General features: G+C 40.0%; 1 protein-coding gene across 1 annotated transcript in view; it reads right to left on the bottom strand.

Moving 5' to 3' along the window:
* Nucleotides 1-18,299, bottom strand: part of TAF3 (TATA-box binding protein associated factor 3) — a 198,301-nt gene that overhangs the window by 53,986 nt on the left and 126,016 nt on the right. The window lies entirely within an intron of this gene.

The raw sequence follows: 18,299 nt of genomic DNA, 5'->3' as shown, positions 1-18,299 counted from the left end.
TCAGGATCCGGAAATTGCTCAGTGTTTCCAGTTGGCCTCCTGTTGTTTCCTGAATTAATTCTTTTCCTAACCAGTAAACACCTTCTTTCTCTATCTCCCTCTCATGCACACAGAAGCACATGTGCACAACCACACGCCCATCTAAAAAATCAAGAGATGGATTATTATAGGACTTAGTATGGATTATTATTATCAGGAATGACAGAAAGGTATTTTTAGGACTTTTATAACAAATTCATATACTACTTATGTCTTCTATTTTGCTTGCTTGATGTGAGCCACTTGGAGAGGGAGTATGGTGCAATGAAATACACTTGGTTTAGGCACTTGACAAATGGTTTTTCGGCTAGAGTTCTGGCACTAGAGAGCAACCAGCCTTAGGGACTCTCTTAACCTCTCTGCGCCTGTTTCCTCATCTTTCAAAAAGGAGCCGATGTTACTTGCCCTGTCTACTTGGCTGAGTTGTTCCAAGATCAGATTATTTCTCCCGACGCTTATTAACTAAGTATATAATGCACAATGATAAAGTCTAAAAGAGCCACTGAAATAAATCAGAAATAAATCATAACTAAAAGAGCTCACAGTTTAGTGCAGCAATAAAGGATGTGCCTAGCCCACAGAAAGTGGTTAGTGCCACAGACAGATAAAGTGCTACAGCAGGTCAAAGGAGAGACAGATCTCAGTGAGGTCAAGCATGCGGGTGAGGTTTGACTAATTATGCAGTGTTTGGGATACTTGGAGACTGGAAGTGGTGAAGTCCAGGACAAAGGGTCAGATGACAAAGAGATGAAGGTGAAACACAGGGAGTGTATGAGAAACAGAAAATGATTTGTCTGGAAAGTAGAGTGCAAGGTGGGGAGCAGTAGGAAGCAGGTTTAGTAAAGTTGCATCCAGATTCTAGGACTTTTGAATTCCAGAAAAAGAAATATAATCTTTATTCTACTGGTAGTTTGGACCTAGAAGGCTTTTAGACAACAGAGAAAAACGCGTGGGGTATGTGTTGGGAAAAGTCACACTGGCAGGACCATGCATGATGGATGGGGGTGGGAGGTAACGGGTACTGAAGGAGAGCAATATCATGGGTTACTGAAGTGATGTGACAGGAAGTAAGGGTCAGAGATAGAATAGTGGAAATGATTAGGAAGCAGCAGAGGTGAAGGATATTCTGAGGATAGAATGGATAGAATCTGATAAATGATTTGGGTATATGAATTGAGCAAGGACTCAAACACAATTTCAAAGCTTTGAGCCTGGTCAGGCATGGTGGCTCATGCCTGTAATGCCAACATCTTGGGAGGCCGAGGCAGTAGGATTACCTGAGCACAGGAGTTTGAAACCAGCCTGGGCAACATAGTGAGACCCCATCGTTACCAAAAAATACAAAAATTAGCTGGGCATTGTGGTGCACGCCTGTAGTCCCAGCTACCTTGGAGACTGAGGTGCGAGGGTCACCTGAGCCCAGGAGGTTGAGGCTGCAATGAGCTGTGATTGTGCCACTGCACTCCAGCCTGGGCGACAGAGCAAGACCCTATTTTTAAAGAAAAAAAAAAAGGGGGGGGGGGAGAAAAAGCTTTGAGCCTTGGTGAGTGACAAATGTAGTGATGAACAGAAACAGGAAATAAGGAAATAGAAAAGGACAATGATTATTAGCTCAATCCCTAGACACAGAGTTTGATAAACATTTAGTCTGCAATGGCTACTCGGCAGCTGAAATATAATACAGATGATCAGAAAACAGGACAGAGTGCGTGAGAGAAAGAACGTTGTTGAGATAACTAAAGTCACCGTGATGGATGAAATGAACAAGGAAGAAACAACAGGAAACAGGTTCAGGTATTTTGAGGAATACCTACACATAGAAAGAAGAGGAAGAAGGATTAAAGAAATACATGGAGGGTCAGATGTCAAAGAGATCAAGTCAGCAAGAGTTTTAAAGCAGAGGCCAAGTGAACAAAGCCAAATGCTTAAGAGGTCAATGAGGATGAGGCCAACAGCAGAAGCCATGCTGCAAAAGCATGAAGGGTGCACAGATAGAGAACACGTGAGGTGATGCATGGGAAAGCACTTAGTAAATCATAAAAAAAATCACAACCTTATCAATTATGCTACCGATTCACGATAATGATGGCATCATCCACCAGGTCCCAAGTCAGGAAACTGGTGTCATTCTAGATTCTCTCCCGTCTTCTCCGCCAGATCTGAATCGACAGCACAAGTTTTCTACTGTTTGCTTTCATGTGCTTTCCCCCTGCTCCTGTCTGGTTCATTTCAGTGTTCAGCACCTCTTCTCTGTAGGGCTGCAAGGACCTTCTACCTAGTCTCTGCCTCCAGTGCAGCTTTCTCAGAACCATCTCTCACGTCGTCCTACGGTGATCTTCTGAACACGCAAATCTGAGCGTCTGGTTCCTCATCTTAAAAACCTTTCACTGCTTCCTTCAGAAGCAGTTTGTAAAAGGCATCCCTTGGAAATTGAGGGTCTGCAGAACCCCTTCTGGGGCTACTGCACAATAGAGACGGCTGTTCTTTATTACACGGAAGAGTTATGCCTCGGGTTATTTATTTTACATGCAGAGCTTCCACAAAAGCTTTTGTTGTGAGGCTAAAACATGCTACTCGGGAGGCTGAGGCAGGAGAATGGCGTGAACCCGGGAGGCGGAGCTTGCAGTGAGCGGAGATCGCGCCACTGCACTCCAGCCTGGGCGACAGAGCGAGACTCCGTCTCAAAAAAAAAAAAAAAAAGAAAATCACTATTCTAAAATACAAAAATCCTCTCCATCTGTGAAATCGGAGGAAAAAATAAAATATAAAAATCCAATTTCTCCAGTATGACTGACAAGGTGCTCCCTCAAACAAGCTAGGGAAGTAACCTCATCATTCACAGTGAGCTCCTGCGTGCTCTACCCATTCCAGCCACGCTGACTTATCTGCAGTCCCCAAATATGTGGTCACACTCCTGTACCTCTGCACATGCGATTCCCCGTGCCTGAAATGTCTTTTCCTTCCTAACATGTTGGCAACTTCCAAGGCTCCCATCAAGTATTACCTCTTCTGTAATGCCTTCTCTTAGCAACTAGAAATAACCATGTACTCCCTTTGGTCTCTACTGTGTTCCAGTTATACATGCAACAAAGAAAGCCTAGAATATTTACCATTCAGCTCTTTACAAAAAAAGGTTTGCTGACCCCTGTCCTAGACCTACCACATTCCACTCATCTAAACTTTTCCCTCCCTCCCTCCCTCGCCTCCGTTATCAGAATGACAAGACGGACTTCAGATCTGCTCAACTGCCAACAGATAAACATGAGAAAATCAGAAAGAAGGCAGCTTTAGGGTATTCTGAAAGTGAATGGACATTCATTTATTAGTATTACATTTCCAAATTTCAAAGAACCTCCTCCTACTCCACAGAGGTTCATAAATCCCAATGATGCCAAAGCAGAACGACAAAGGTCTGGCTTAAGCAGGGTAAAGGGTCTTTAGAGTATGTCATGGTGCACCCTGCTCTTCTAACTCTGGGGACTAATCTGGATCTAGCTCAGTTCTACCAACGTGTGTCCCTCAGGGAAGGCCTTAGGGAGATGCTGGGAGACCAGAGGGAAACTGCTGTACTCTAAGCATTCCCTAGAAAGGGAATACAGGGGATACCCAGGACTACTAGTAAGACAGTTTCAAGTCTTCTGGATGTAAGGCCTGTTTTGTAGTTAGAATAACTTGAAAATTTGGACTTTTCTGTATAGTAAGACATATTGTATTATTTTACTAATGTGCAATTCTATCAGATTAGAACTGGCAAAATGGCTACAAGATGGGCCTTTGAATGAAGGAAGAATGTGAGGCTTGGCTAGGAAAAAATGGGATGGTTTCACACAACTACTTTAGAAAATATATTGGTTTATTTTGAATTTAGAGCTCAAATAACTCATAAGGGTATCAAAAAATTAATGACGGTTGTTTGTGTTTGAGTAAAAAAAAATTAACATTAAGCTTGATTTAAAGTAGGATGCCACAAGTTGGGGGTTTATTCTGTTTTTGTTATTTTGTTTTTATTGTTTATTTTCACTTTTGTTTTTCAGGTCCCTACCACAAAAATTTATATTCATTCCTTTATATTACTTAATACTGCAAAAACTTGGATTCATTACTTTATGTTATTTAAAGGAATAGAAATGAATTATAAAACTAAACCTCTTCAAGTGTTGGTTTTAGGAATACTCAAAAATACAAACGTTTTAAAATAGTTTTTTTTAGAGCCAACAAAAGTTTCTTATTTTTATTAGTTTAATTTACACTTTCTTATTTACTTAAGATTTTATAAGAAAGCTTCAATTGCAGCATCAAAATCAGTTAAAATGAATGAAGGACTTCGTCAGAAGAAAAAGCCTGAAACTTTTTTTTTTTTTTGAGACGGAGTCTCACTCTATCGCCCAGGCTGGAGTGCAGTGGCGCGATCTCGGCTCACTGCAAGCTCCGCCTCCCGGGTTCACGCCATTCTCCCGCCTCAGCCTCCCCAGAAGCTGGGACTACAGGCGCCGCGACCACGCCCGGCTAATTTTGTGTGTGCGTATTTTTAGTAGAGACGGGGTTTCACCGTGTTAGCCAGGATGGTCTTGATTTCCTGACGTCGTGATCCGCCCGCCTCGGCCTCCCAAAGTGCTGGGATTACAGGCAAGAGCCACCGCGCCCGGCCAAAAGCCTGAAACTTTTAATAAAAAAAGGAAAAAGTGTAAAGATACTTAAACAATTTTTAAAATTAGAAATGATCTGATATCTACCAGCAGGAATAAGTAACGCGCATGGAAGTTACGAAGCATAACAATCAGTGAGTACCTGCGAGGCCATCGCCTACTTCAGAAGAGCATGAGCAGGGCCCTCCCAGTCCTGCGGCTCCTTTCCCATCCACCCCTGCTTTCTCCACTCCTACCCCAGCCCCCAGTGAACTGCTATCTTGATCTTCAATCTGTTTCCTTTGTAGTTTTACCACATTTGTACGTAGTTTGCTTGTTTTTAAACTTGATATAAATGGTATGATACTATAATGGTCTTTTTTTTTTTTTTTTACCCAACATTATGTTTCTAAGATTACCCCAGGTTGACGCAGGTAGCTGTAGTTCACTTCTTTTCACTGCCACAGAAATGTCCAAGGGTGGTCAATCCATTCTCCTGGTATAAAAGTTCTTCACTTGAGTGAATATATTTTATTTTAAACATATTAGAATTTTAAAAATTAAAACAAATAAATACAGTTGATCTAGCTTCTGCCTGCTCAAATGTAGACTTGGTTGATGGTTACACATAATGAGTATCTGGCTTTTTACTACATGAATAATTTTAATTCTATGTTTTAAGTGTTTGGAATAAGACAAATGTGTAATGGCCATTGAACTGTTTAGCCTTTACCACTGGTAAAGGTGAACTTTAGTTTGATAATAATTGAATGGCAACATGCATGCATATGTATAATATAATATATAATATAAATGCATGCATGTGTATAATGACCATCATTTATTAATAATCTGTAAAATATCCTACAAATGTCTTAAAAATATTTTCCTATACTAATCTGTGGAAGCCTGTGTTATTATAAAACTGCAAAATTTGGTCAGCATAAGCTTAATATTACAAGATATCTAATCTTGATATGTTATTGCAAAAATAGTAAAGAAAATATTTGGGTCACAGGCCCTTTCTACTTTAACACAAATATAGACATCATCATCATAATACTAATAGCTGTGTTCCAACATCGAGAAAGAAAGAGAAAGTGAGAGAGAAAGCATGTGTATATGAAGTATTTCAAAGATTTTTATTTCCAGAGAACTAAGAACTCATTTTCTGTTATTTTAGTGTTCTGAAATGGAAGAAAAGGACTCTCCTGTACATATGTGAGAAACAAATACTGAAAAAAGCAATTTAAAAATTTGATTGTTAGTTGTAAGTTTTTAAACAAGTTCTTCAACTTCTTAGTGCACTGGAGTTCCTTGATCAACAAGACGAGTTCATTAGCACCATTTATCTTGAGAGCATTCTGAAAATTAATTGCTAATTAAAGGTAAGTATTCAAACTTCTAAATAATAATACCCATCAATAATAGAGATATGTCTTGTAAAGTTAACCTTACAACCCTTTTGAGAAGATTAAAAAAACAAAAAACAACTCTCCTCCCCGTAATCTCTGTAAAACCATCCAACAGCAGCACACATCCAGAGTTAGCATCTGTGGGTGACGTGACCATCACCTCAGCCATCTGCCCTAATCTCTCCATCGCGCCATGAAAGCAATCGAGGGCTGTTGGGGAGGCTTTGAAGGACAGTGGGTGTTTAATTAAGGAAAGGTAGTTCTGGATAGGTATTCATGCTCATGTCCCTAAAGGCATAGTAAGGATTGTTCACAAAAGTGGGGTCACCTTTTCTGCTTTTGCTAAAGTTGGGTTAAAGTTAACGGTGTTACCTTTTCTGCTTGTGCTAAAGTTTGGTTAAAGTTAATAGTGACATGACTTTTGATTTGCTTTTCCCATCTGTGAGAATGTGTTGAATATTATGTTATGTGTTATAATTGATTAAACTGTCATTCATCAAAGAATCCCATGAATTATGATATAACCCCTATATTTCTAGTAGAAAAAAGACACTAACAACAACTAAAAACATGAAGAATCACACCTAAACTAGGGTGGTAATACCTATTTTCAAAAAAATCTTAACTAAAATTCATGTCCTCTCTTAACAACCCTAGTTTTTCATGTTTTTCATAGAGTCACTAAAATGTGAATGCTAGAATTCCAAGAAAAAATGGCCACAGTAAGAAGGAACTCTTCATTCTGCCAAATGTTTTGCATGTCTGGTATACTTTTTTCACCAGACCAAAAAGGGAAACGATGTGAAATAATATGAATGACTCGGCACAAATTCATCACCACAGCTAGAGATTCACTTTTAGATAGATATTTAATTGGTAGTTGGGTATCTGATCATAATGTATACAAAAATAGGGGGACAGAGATGCTTTCTAAGGTATCTTCTTGTTTAAACAATCAATGGTTCCAGGTCAACATTTGACTGTAAAATTATTTTTAAATTATTATTATTATTATATTTTATGAGACAAAGTTTCACTCTGTTGCCCAGGCTGGAGTGCAGTGGCGTGATTCCAGCTCACTGCAACCTCCACCTCCCAGGGCCAAGCGATTCTCCTGCCTCAGCCTCCCGAGTAGCTGGGATTACAGGCATGTGCCACCATGTCTGGCTAACTTTTGTATTTTTAGTAGAGACGGGGTTTCACTATGCTGACAGGCTGGTCTCGAACTCCTGACCTCGTGATCTGCCCGCCTTGGCCCCCCAAAGTGCTGGGATTACAGGCGTGAGCCACCGCACCCGGCCTATTTTTTAATTTTTTAATTTGAAATAATTTCAAACATAGAAAAGTTGTAAGAATACACAAAGAATTCATGAATACCCTGTAACCAGATGCACTAATTAACATATGTATTATATAACTACATATATTAATATAATTACATAATTATAGTATAATTTTGGGAAACTATTTGAGAATAAGTTGTAGACATCATGATCCTTTACCCTAAAAGCATCAGTGTGTGACTGCAGAACAACTGTCAAATTCTTTTTAATCACATAAAAGCAACAAAATGTATCCATATTAATCCCTATCTTTCAAAAGCTTTACAAACGTTGATGGGAGCAGGACACCACAAACTCCATTTCAATTTTCCTTCATTAATAACACAAATAAATAATCCACACTCCCTATATTCTCCTGAGGAATAATGAGAAAAACATGCTTCTTTTCTAAACTTCTCAGACAAAAACAGAACAAGACAATAAGGTCTGAACACACCAAAAGGATTTTTGGGAGGTTAATTCTAAGCTACTATAAATATTGACTTAGAACAAAATATCTTTTTAACTAGAATAGTAAATGGCTTTAAAGAAACACTATAATCTAAAAAGTTCATAGACATTAGGAAATAAAGGGAAATTGTTTGCACATGGCATAAAAGCTTTTTATCTGACTAACTACACAGATGTGTGCAACTTTAAAATTCAGTGGCATGTTCTCAAACTAAGCAGAAAATACATTTGTATTCTTAAATTTTAAGCAAAGGAACAACAAAATGCTATTTGCATATATTTCATCAAAAATTAAACGTATTTAAAGCTAGACTTCTTATGATTGGTTAAAAGTGTACACACAATCTTGTGTCAGATCTGTAAATGAAAAATGTATGTAGATGTAGAAATTAATTTCTACAATGATGCACAAACTTTCCTATTAGTCCATACATGTCACTGTTTTTATGATAGATTCCTCTTTTACTAGCAAATGAAAGGATCATTTAAATGAATGCTTGGACAGCGTGGGAGAGGTGGGGCAGAGAGTTAAAAAACAAAACAGCACACTTTTTTCAAAAAATACCTTTCTATTTGTCGAATTTAGGTATATTTATTGTAACCAGTTCCTTCAAGTGACTCAATGCCACTAAAATTCATTCATTCACCTATGGAGTGCACTCTGAACCTCACTATGGAAAGCTCTGTGTTAACTAGAACTAATTCATTCATTCGCCTATGGAGTGCACTCTGAACCTCACTATGGAGAGCTCTGTGCTAACTAGGACTAATTCATTCATTCGCCTATGGAGTGCACTCTGAATCTCACTATGGAGAGCTCTGTGTTAACTAGAACTAATTCATTCATTCGCCTATGGAGTGCACTCTGAATCTCACTATGGAGAGCTCTGTGTTAACTAGAACTACAAAGACAAATAAGACATGATTGGCTGTCCTTAATCAAACACATTTTGTGGCCATCAGTTCAAGTGGTAGGCAGGAATCTGCACAAGGTACACACGGAGCCACATCAAGGGGTATGAAGGCAGGAATGGAAATGTTGGCTGGCCAGGAAACCGAACTGAAATGACACCTGGGATCTGTTCACAGAGCCAAGTTCAACCCAGCACAGCCCATTTCATCTCCCAAGACCTAAGTTTTCTCATCTGTAAAACTGAGTACTGACATCTGACCTCCTCCTTATAAGAGATGAAGATCTTTATTATTAGGGTCATCTCTACGTGTAGTTGATGACGTGTGTGGGATGATCTAAAGGGCAGGACAGAGTTACTCCTGCCCCTAAATATCTCACTGAGCAGGCAACGGTTCTTGAAATTCTACCACTTGATTTATGTGTTTGGGTAAAGGCAATATCTTTAAAATGTTGCTGTGAAAATATTCTTAAGACCATGAAATTAACAAATGAACAACTCTATCCTACTTTTTGAAGTGAGAAGACTGGGAAAATGGAACCAAAGTGAAACAATGTGATGGAATGTTGAGGATGAGGTGAGTGTGGAACACAGGGTATTACTGCCAGGAAGGTCAGGGTCAGGCCCAGCTGGGAAGCTGCTGTGAGGAGAAGAGGTTGGGGCAGTCAGGAAGTAATAGGAATACAGGCGCTGGATGCTGGGAAGGAAAAGAAGGGAATGGAGTCAACAACAATCAAAATCCACTTCATCATTACATCTTCTAGTACTAAATGAGGCTAAAAATATTTAATTTCATTGACATCTCCTTATAAAATATTTCAAAATTGTCCTGTCTATAATGTAACAGAAATTAGACCCTTAAAACACAACTCAGCATGTGTAAGTGGGTATGTATTTTTAAAATAAACCTGTTTACTTAAAAAATGAAATTACTAGCAAAGACAAGACAATTAGGCAATGACAATTCATACATTACAACCAATCAGTAACACAAGAAATTAATAGTAGAGTGAATATGATGTGTTATAAATACCTAGATACACACTGACCTGTAAAAAAGCACTATTTCACTAACATTCTGTACAATAAAAAACTAAAATGCTATATAAGCAAGCCAACCTGAAATGACACCTAGTATTATAAATGGCCTAATCTATATGTTAATACTGTTGTATCACATAACTGCAGCAAGACTAAGATAACAATATGACTTTGGGGTTTCTATGGCTACATCCTGGGCTAACGTGCCTGAAAGGGCTGGCTGCTGACACCACACAACCATTCTGAGTGCTTCTTTTTGGTTATTTATGATATGATTTATGATAACGACAACATCTCCTATTTTCTCTCCTCCTCAGATACAATAAATTGCTATCGTTAATCACCCTTCTTGGTTCAACCATGATTACAATAGCATAATAGGGCCTGGCTATGGTAATATTGTGGATTTTTTTTTGCAAGAAATAAATACAAGTAGATCTCTTCAGACAATGTCAATATCTCTAATATTTTAATAATCTTCCTTTAAGTCTTTCAGGATAAATTCTGTTACAATTGAGATTCCATATCCAGGATGTAGGCCGTTTGTGCCAATCGAATTTATAATCAAACACCACGCATTCACAAATCACTATCATCATGATTTTCCTGAACTTAAAATAGTAAGACTATGCAAAGGATACAGTTTCTTTTCTAAGAGAGACAATAGTATTGCTCTATAGGGATGAAACTAATCTCAATGCAATTCCTTCCCCACCTCAGGAATAAGACAAATTAGGCAAATTAGCCACTTATCTATAAGAAGACAAAACAGTAGAGACAGAATAAAAACCCTACAATCATAGAGACATGTATGATGTGCCTCTGCCCATTATTGGCTATGTGGTTCCTTCAACCTTCTGAACTTCAGTTTCCTCTTATGCCAGTTTGGGTTAACAGAAAGTACTACCTCTTTGGCTTTTGAGTAACCGTAAGACAAAGTATGTAAAAAATGAGTTTGTATGTAAATGACTTAGTATGAAAAGTATGAGTCAGACTGTAAAAATGAACAGACATTCTCACCCTCCCTGCATCTATGCCCTTCCACAGGGCTTCTACAGCTGTTCTCATCAAGAGGTGGAGATGATTTTGGGTGGCCGTGTGACTTGCTTTGGCCAATGGGCAAATGTGACAGAAGCAGAGGCATGGAAAGCAGCTGCACCCTAAGGGCTTGCCCTCCTGGCTGCTCTTGGGAAACCTGCAACCACTGTCACAGGAATGAGCCCAGGTTAGCCTGCGGGGTGATGACGTGTGTGGCCCAGGGCCCCAGCCAAAGCACCAGGCATAGGAGCAAAGCCATTGACCACCAGCCAACAGTAAATGTATGGGTGAGCCCAGCCTCGTCCAGCAGAAGAGCCGCACAGCTGAGCCAACCCAAAATGCAAACTCATGGAATTGTAAGCTAGTAAACGGTTGCTGTTTTAAGCTGCTAAAGTTTGGGGGTGGCTTGTTACACAATGACATGTCAGCTATATATTCATATGTACACATACAGTCACTTCTTGTTATTTGCAGTAGTTATGGTAACACAGAACTAACAAATACTGAACCACTACTCCTAAGAGAAATACAGGGTTAGGTTCCTATAAGTCTCTGGTCACAACAGTTTCATCAGCTAATCGATGCATACCCTGTTTTACATGTGCTTCTGCTTAAAGACACCTTATCTAAGACATTAATGATCCATTAACATGGAACTCCCAGTGCATAGCACTGTAACTCATGCCTAGAAGAGGCTTATGTAACACATGCATTTTCTCTATGAGGCACATCACTGCCTCTGGCATTGGGACCACTAGACGGGACTTCAGCACTATGCTTAGGGGCCATTTTAAACACAAAATTCCCAACAAAAGCACAGAATGAGAAAAACATGGTACTACTGAGATGGTGAAAACCAACACTTCCTTATAGTGTGAGAGCTGACACCGAAGGCAGAGCCCTGCCTTGTTCGACCTCAGCTGGGAACATGCAACACACACGACTGAATTTTTGCTGCTCTGCATGTCTTCAAATGATCGTGAAAAACAGAATCTGTGCGTAATGAGGATAATTGTATATAACTACATGGATATACACTCATCAACATCCAGTACTTTGATGGACTACTGACTTAAAAGACTTTGCTTGAAAGTGATTCCACCCTAGAGGCATTTCATGAAAAGAATAAATATGCTTCAGGAACTGTAACACTATGACTATATCTGGTAAGACGTTTCTCCAGGAACTGTAACACTATGACTATATCTGGTAAGACGTTTCTCCAAATCCAAATTAGGACATGTTTGAGTTTAATTCAAAGAACTAGCCATGTGAGGAACTTTCTGCTCAAGACACACAATTATTCTCCAAACTTCTGGAAGGCACCAAGGCCTTTCTCTCCGCAAGGTCTTCATGCCCACATAGTCTGCTCCCCTCCCATGGGAACACTCTTCCCTGGGTCACTCTATACTTCTCTATCTCCCTTTAAGTCTCAAGAGTAATACTGTCTTTTCAAAGAAGTATTCTCTGGTCATTCTACATCCCCAAAATAAGGAGTCGCAATTTGTAACTGTTTGACTGCTAATGCATTTCTTGTCTGTTTCCCCAACAAAGCTTCACTGATACGGGAACCACGTCTGCCTTCAGCTGTTAAACAACCATTACAGGCTAATAATATGTACTTTTGCCAGCAGTGCTATTATTAGAAAAATGAGAGAAACTATTTCACCACATATCATTGACTCTAATTTATTAAAATATGAAAACAAAAATGTGCATCTCTGAAATTTGGCCATCTCTTCTAATCAGGAGTATCTTCCTATCTTCACTGGACAGGCGGGACAGGCGGTGGTGATGTAGCAGTCACTGCCTGCCGATGGATGAACTTGACTGCTGCTCTTGGTAGAATGACCGGGCACTGCAACCCTTCTATGTTTCAGTCAATAAACCATTTAAGAAATTTGAAGTGTTTGTTCTATGCAGTTAAAAAAAAAAGTTTTATATAAGAAAGAATTGCTGCACAGTCTAATTGGCAATGTTTCCGATTCTAAACAGCGCCTAACCCAGAGGAGGCCTTCACAGCTGCTGAGAGAAAGCTCTTAACCACTGCACCACCTGGCCTGCGGTGGGGGCTGGAGGGGCCATGCATGCAGGAAAGGTGGCCTGCAGAATGCACAAGAGAGCAGAGAACCAAGGGCAGGATTCTAGGGCTGCCAACATTTCAGTAACAGCAGAAGAGGGGCCAGAGAAGGAGACGGGACAGCCAATAAGTTGGAGGAAAATCAGAAAAGATTAAAACAACAATGAAGAGAAAGTATAAGCAAGTATAAGAAAGAAAAATTGTGGCCAGGCGAGGTGGCTCACACCTGTAAAGCCAGCACTTTGGGAGGCCGAGGTGAGAGGATCTCTTAAGGCCAGGAGTTCCAGACCAGCCTGGGCAGCATAGCAAGAACCCGTCTCTACAAACAAACAAATAATTATTTTTTTAAAAAAGAAAAGTTTTAACAAGTAGGGTAAGTATTCTATTGCGTCCAATATTAGAAAAGCATCAAATATACAAAAAAGGTGTTGTTATCACTGTGATACATGCTTTGAAATAAACAGGATAAAGGAATAGAAAATAACAACTGGGAAGGTGGTGGTGATGTAGAATGCCACCTTTTTTCTTTTCTTTTTTTTTTTTTTTGAGACAGGGTCTCACTCTGTCACCCAGGATGAAGTGCAGTGGCACGATCATGGCTTACTGCAGCCTCCACCTCCTGGGTCCAAGCGATCCTCCCACTTCAGCATTCCAAGTAGCTGGGACCAAGGACATGTGCTACCACATCTGGCTCATTTTTGTATTTTCACAGAGATGGGGTTTGGTCATGTCGCCCAGGCTGGTCTCAAACTTCTGAGCTCAAATAATCTGCCCGTCTCGGCTTCCCAATGTGCTGGGATTACAGGTATGAGCCACGGTGCTTGGCCCACCACCTTCTTAAATAGAACGAAGCAACTATGTGAATACTGATTAATGAAACTGAGATGGGAATAACCAAAACAGCTGGTCAGAGACAAGCCAGGGAAAGTACTCCAGGCGCAGGGACAGCATGTGGACAGCCACGCTGCGTAATGAGTATTTGTGTCTGAGGCATAGGAAGGAGCTAGTGAAGGCAAGAGGAAAGGAGGTGGGTTGGGTAGGTCAAGAGGGCTTCATGGATCATGGGAAAGAGTGAATTTTATTTGAAGGGTATGGGAAGTCACTGGTAGCTTTAAAATAGTTGGATCCAGTTTCGAGAAAGATGACTCTAGCAGCTGTGTAGAGGATGTAGTAAGGTTATGGATGACCTGAGAGGGTGGCTTTAGCCCCATGGAGGAGGCCAGGGCAGGAGGACAGTCAGGGTCAGGTGTGCATCACAAGGTCAAGGCAATCTCATCCATCCATTCATTCAACAAATATTTGTTAAGATCTGTGTCCGGCCAGCAATGCGGAGGTTAACAAACAAAAGACAAGGTTTCTCTATTCATAGATTTTACTAGCAGGGCAGATAGGCAACAATATATACAAAAGGAAAATTCACAGTTAAGTGCTAGGGAGTAAGTAAAATGGGATAATGCGTGTGGAGAGAAAAAAGGCGATTTTAGACAGGACAGTCACTGAGAAGAGATGGTTCAGCTAAGAGCTGATTCAGGAGGAAGACTAGCTGTGTGATGATGTCATGAACAAGCATTTCAGGGGCACAGGAGCAGGGGCAGAGCCTTGCTGCCGGAACAGCCTTGCCTGGGGTGCAGCCGGGTGGGTAGTTAGTGTGGGGGCGGGAGTCGGTAAGGAGCTGCAGCGCGAGGGTAGGCCTGGCCTTCCTGGGGCATCTACAGAGTGTCTGCGAAAATGCTCACCATGCAGATAAACAAGATAAATTAGTAAGTCAAACAAACAAAAGAACTGGAAAATACAGTTTTTTTAATCCACTAATGGGAAAAAAATGCCATAGTAATAAGTAAATAAGATGACTGGTCAGATTTAAAACAACCATACCCAATAGGAAATCAATTATTCTGTGAAATGGCACACAAACAAAAACTCACTAAGCAAACAGGATCAGCATCCCTCTGTTCACCTTTCAGAAGGTGAGACAAACTGACCTGCTCCGAACACTGCAATCCAGTCCTCTAATGCCACGGGTGCCAGAGGCCAGGGCACTTCAGAACGGGCATCGGGAAAGGCTGCCCATCTCCGGGACAAAGCCTTATCCTATTTTGAACAGTTTACTACCATAAAAAATGAAAACAGAGTAAAAAATTACAACTACACTTATGTAGTCCGATGCTACGTTTTCATGCTGCCCATATTTCTAGGTAGAGACTAATATATATATACCTTTAATCAAACCTTTATTCTAATGTAAGATTATCCTAGTGCTCTAAATGACCTTGACAAAATTCTGGAAAAAAATATCGCAAGACCTGGGGCTCTAAAGCTATTTTAGAATTAACTCTGAATAATTGTCCCAAAATATGAGTTTCTGATTAATTGCTTAAGATAAGGCCTCCCTTTCCTTGTGGCCTCCAGTGGCTCCCTCCAGTTCCCATAATCACTTTTGTCTCATTCTTCTAAACCCTGGAAGGCTAAGAGAAAAATCAGAGATACACCAATTCTATTACTTGAGGATTAGCTAAGAGATAACCCTTTGTATTCCATTACTGACCATTATTTGAGTAATTATTCAATAACTATGGTACGTTTGAAAGATGCACTAATTGTTTTCTGAGGCTCATTCCTGCTGTATCTCAGACAAAGTTAGACCTGCTATGTCCTTTAACATTGCAAATCTACATTTGGGTTACATGAAAAAAAACGCATAGTAACTTTTACTGCGTGTCATTTTTGATTTCTTTCTCTTAATAAAAAGTAAAAGCTAAAACAAGAATAATTAGTCTGTTGACGGTCTTACTGACTAACTAGAAAATTAGGGCTCTATTTTTGACCAGATTTATGTCTTACAAGAGTCAAATTTCTGCATAATTTAGACAGAAAATTGGCAGGGGATGGCTGTTCCATCTAATTTCAGCAAAATTAGCATTCAGCCACCTGAATTTTTGGCAGTATTCCAGTGTGTTTATCCAGCGCAGTAAGTAGACAAAAAATAAAATTGACAATCATGCCTAAACGAGGTAGTTTTTCTATCTACCTTTTCCCTCCCCCAACAACACACACACACACACACGTACACACACACACAAGCATGAACATTTTTAAAAATGAGTGAATAATTTCAAAAGTACATTTCATGAATGGATTCGTGGTTTTGCATTCTTCCTCTTATGCGTATCAGTCACAGAAAGAACAAGAAAACCCACCCCCTTTTCAAAGTATAAAGAACCCTACTATAATGAGTGGACTCAATCTTGGTTTACTAGGGGTAATGATTTTTTAGAAATTGCTCATCCTCCAAATAAAGCAAATCAGTTATATCAGTTCCTGACTATCTGTGCTAATAGATGGAAATGATAGTGACAGTAATTCTAAATTCATTAGTAATTGCTTTGGAATACATCCTAATAAAAAGCTGAAAACCCATACAACTAATTTTTGCTTACCTTTCTCCCCTCATAGAATTATATTTGGTTGGTACAGAAATGAAAAAGCCAACAGGCACAAATTATGCATTTAATGTGTACCGAGCACCTACCATCTGTATGCCTTGAGCTCAGAGGAAATGACAAGTATTTATTCTTCAAGCCCATCTTAACTTGTGCCTAGCAGTGTGCAAGACTGGTGGCTCTCAGACACTCCTGGCAGCTAGAACAGAACTGGCAAGGACAATGAAGCACGGTGTGAGGTTTGGAAGCCATGGTTTTAAGGCTGGAAAAAAGGGGCTCCCACGCAGCAAGTGTATCTTATACACTTACTATCAAGGTGTATCAAGGGTGCTAAGAAGGCAAATACAAAAAACACCCTCCAAATGTTTCCCCAGGAAAAGCTTACGAACTAGGAAACAAACGTATCATTTAAAATGTAGGAGTTTGCAATGCTAAGGAGCAAGCAGAATGTGATGCATAGGAGCCAGAATCAGAAGACGGAAGCCAAGAATCCAAGCAAGGTGAGCCCAACATGGAGCGCTTGTTTCATTCAAGGCAATGGCGAAGGCAGTGCTGGAGGCCGAGTGGAGTTCTTAAGAGTCTCACAGAGCTACGGGGAACCACAGGATCGGCCTCCTTTGATCTGAGCAAGATCACAACAGCTGCTTAGTCAGGACAGACTTCCGGGAGTAAACAAACACAGACACAGAAGGAAACTGGACAGCAACTGCAGCAACTCAGGAGAGATGACTGTGGTTGAACGAGACAGTCAGGGCTGTAATGAGGGTCAAATTCCCGTTAAGAGCAGAAGACCCGCACAGACAGCCTACGGCTGCAATCCAACCTGCAAATGTGATTTTTGTGTATGTGGTCTGCACAATGTTCTAAATATTTTACATTCACTTCTAAGAGTTAAGAGCCCAAAAAAATATTTTAACTAAATTTCCTGCCTTTACTAAAACATCACAAGATCTAGAACTCCATGCCCACATGCCTAGGCTGCCCACTTGAGATGGGGCCTCTGGACTTCACCGCCACCACATCCCCTAGCTCTTCTTAGGATCTGTGTTTGCAACCCCTAACAAGAGAGCTGGAAATGGACCTAGCCCAGGATTTTCTCAGTCAGCAATGTCCTAGGACTTGCTTGGATTCCCTCAAGTTTTCTTGGGAAAACCCAGCAGATTTTGTTTCAGAAAGCAAAGCTTACGGTTTTATAGGCACATCCGCAAGACTGTGTTACAGTACTGTTACTCACATAAAGCAATGTCATATAAATATACAAGTACATTTTGAAATTTTTTGGCTGGAAAAAAATGTATTATAATTTTCAGCTGAAAAAAAAACCTGAACTACTGGAGGTAAGTTCTATACATAAGCCAATGAAATTTAATTAAAGCAGATGGGTTAAAATATATTTGATAAAATATTTACCTTAAGTATCTTTTCAGATAAGTAATATTTATATACTCATACTATATGGGGAGGCTCGACTGAAATCGACAAAAGGCAATTTATGCATCGTCACGGGTGACTGCTAGACTGACTCTCCTTTTCCCCGGCTCTCACAGAGGGATGTCTTCCAAATCAGAATTATAAGAACATAACTAATAGAACATTATAGAACTTAATAAAAATGTCAACTTGTCACCTCCTGAAATATAACTGAAGTGGAGCCACATGATACAATCCCACTTGTGAAGCAAAAAAACTGACCTCAAAACAAACATTCCTGACTCCTTGAAGCTGTACTAATCTTGACACTTTGGGAGAAAATGACAAGAAGTAATTGAAAACAAACTATTAAAAACAAAAAGAGTTCCAAAGTAAAAGTCTACCGACTTTAAGAAACTAGGAGCCCAGAGCCAGATCCAACACAGGGCTGTCTCTCCACTCTGTTGCTGACACACATGCTCCAGGCTCTCTATGACCAAACACCCA

Source organism: Theropithecus gelada, chromosome 9 (assembly GCF_003255815.1).
Source record: "Theropithecus gelada isolate Dixy chromosome 9, Tgel_1.0, whole genome shotgun sequence".
In the NCBI taxonomy this organism is placed as follows: Eukaryota; Metazoa; Chordata; class Mammalia; order Primates; family Cercopithecidae; genus Theropithecus; species Theropithecus gelada.
The sequence above is the reverse complement of the archived record's forward strand: the minus strand, read 5'-3'. Positions and strand labels throughout refer to the sequence as shown.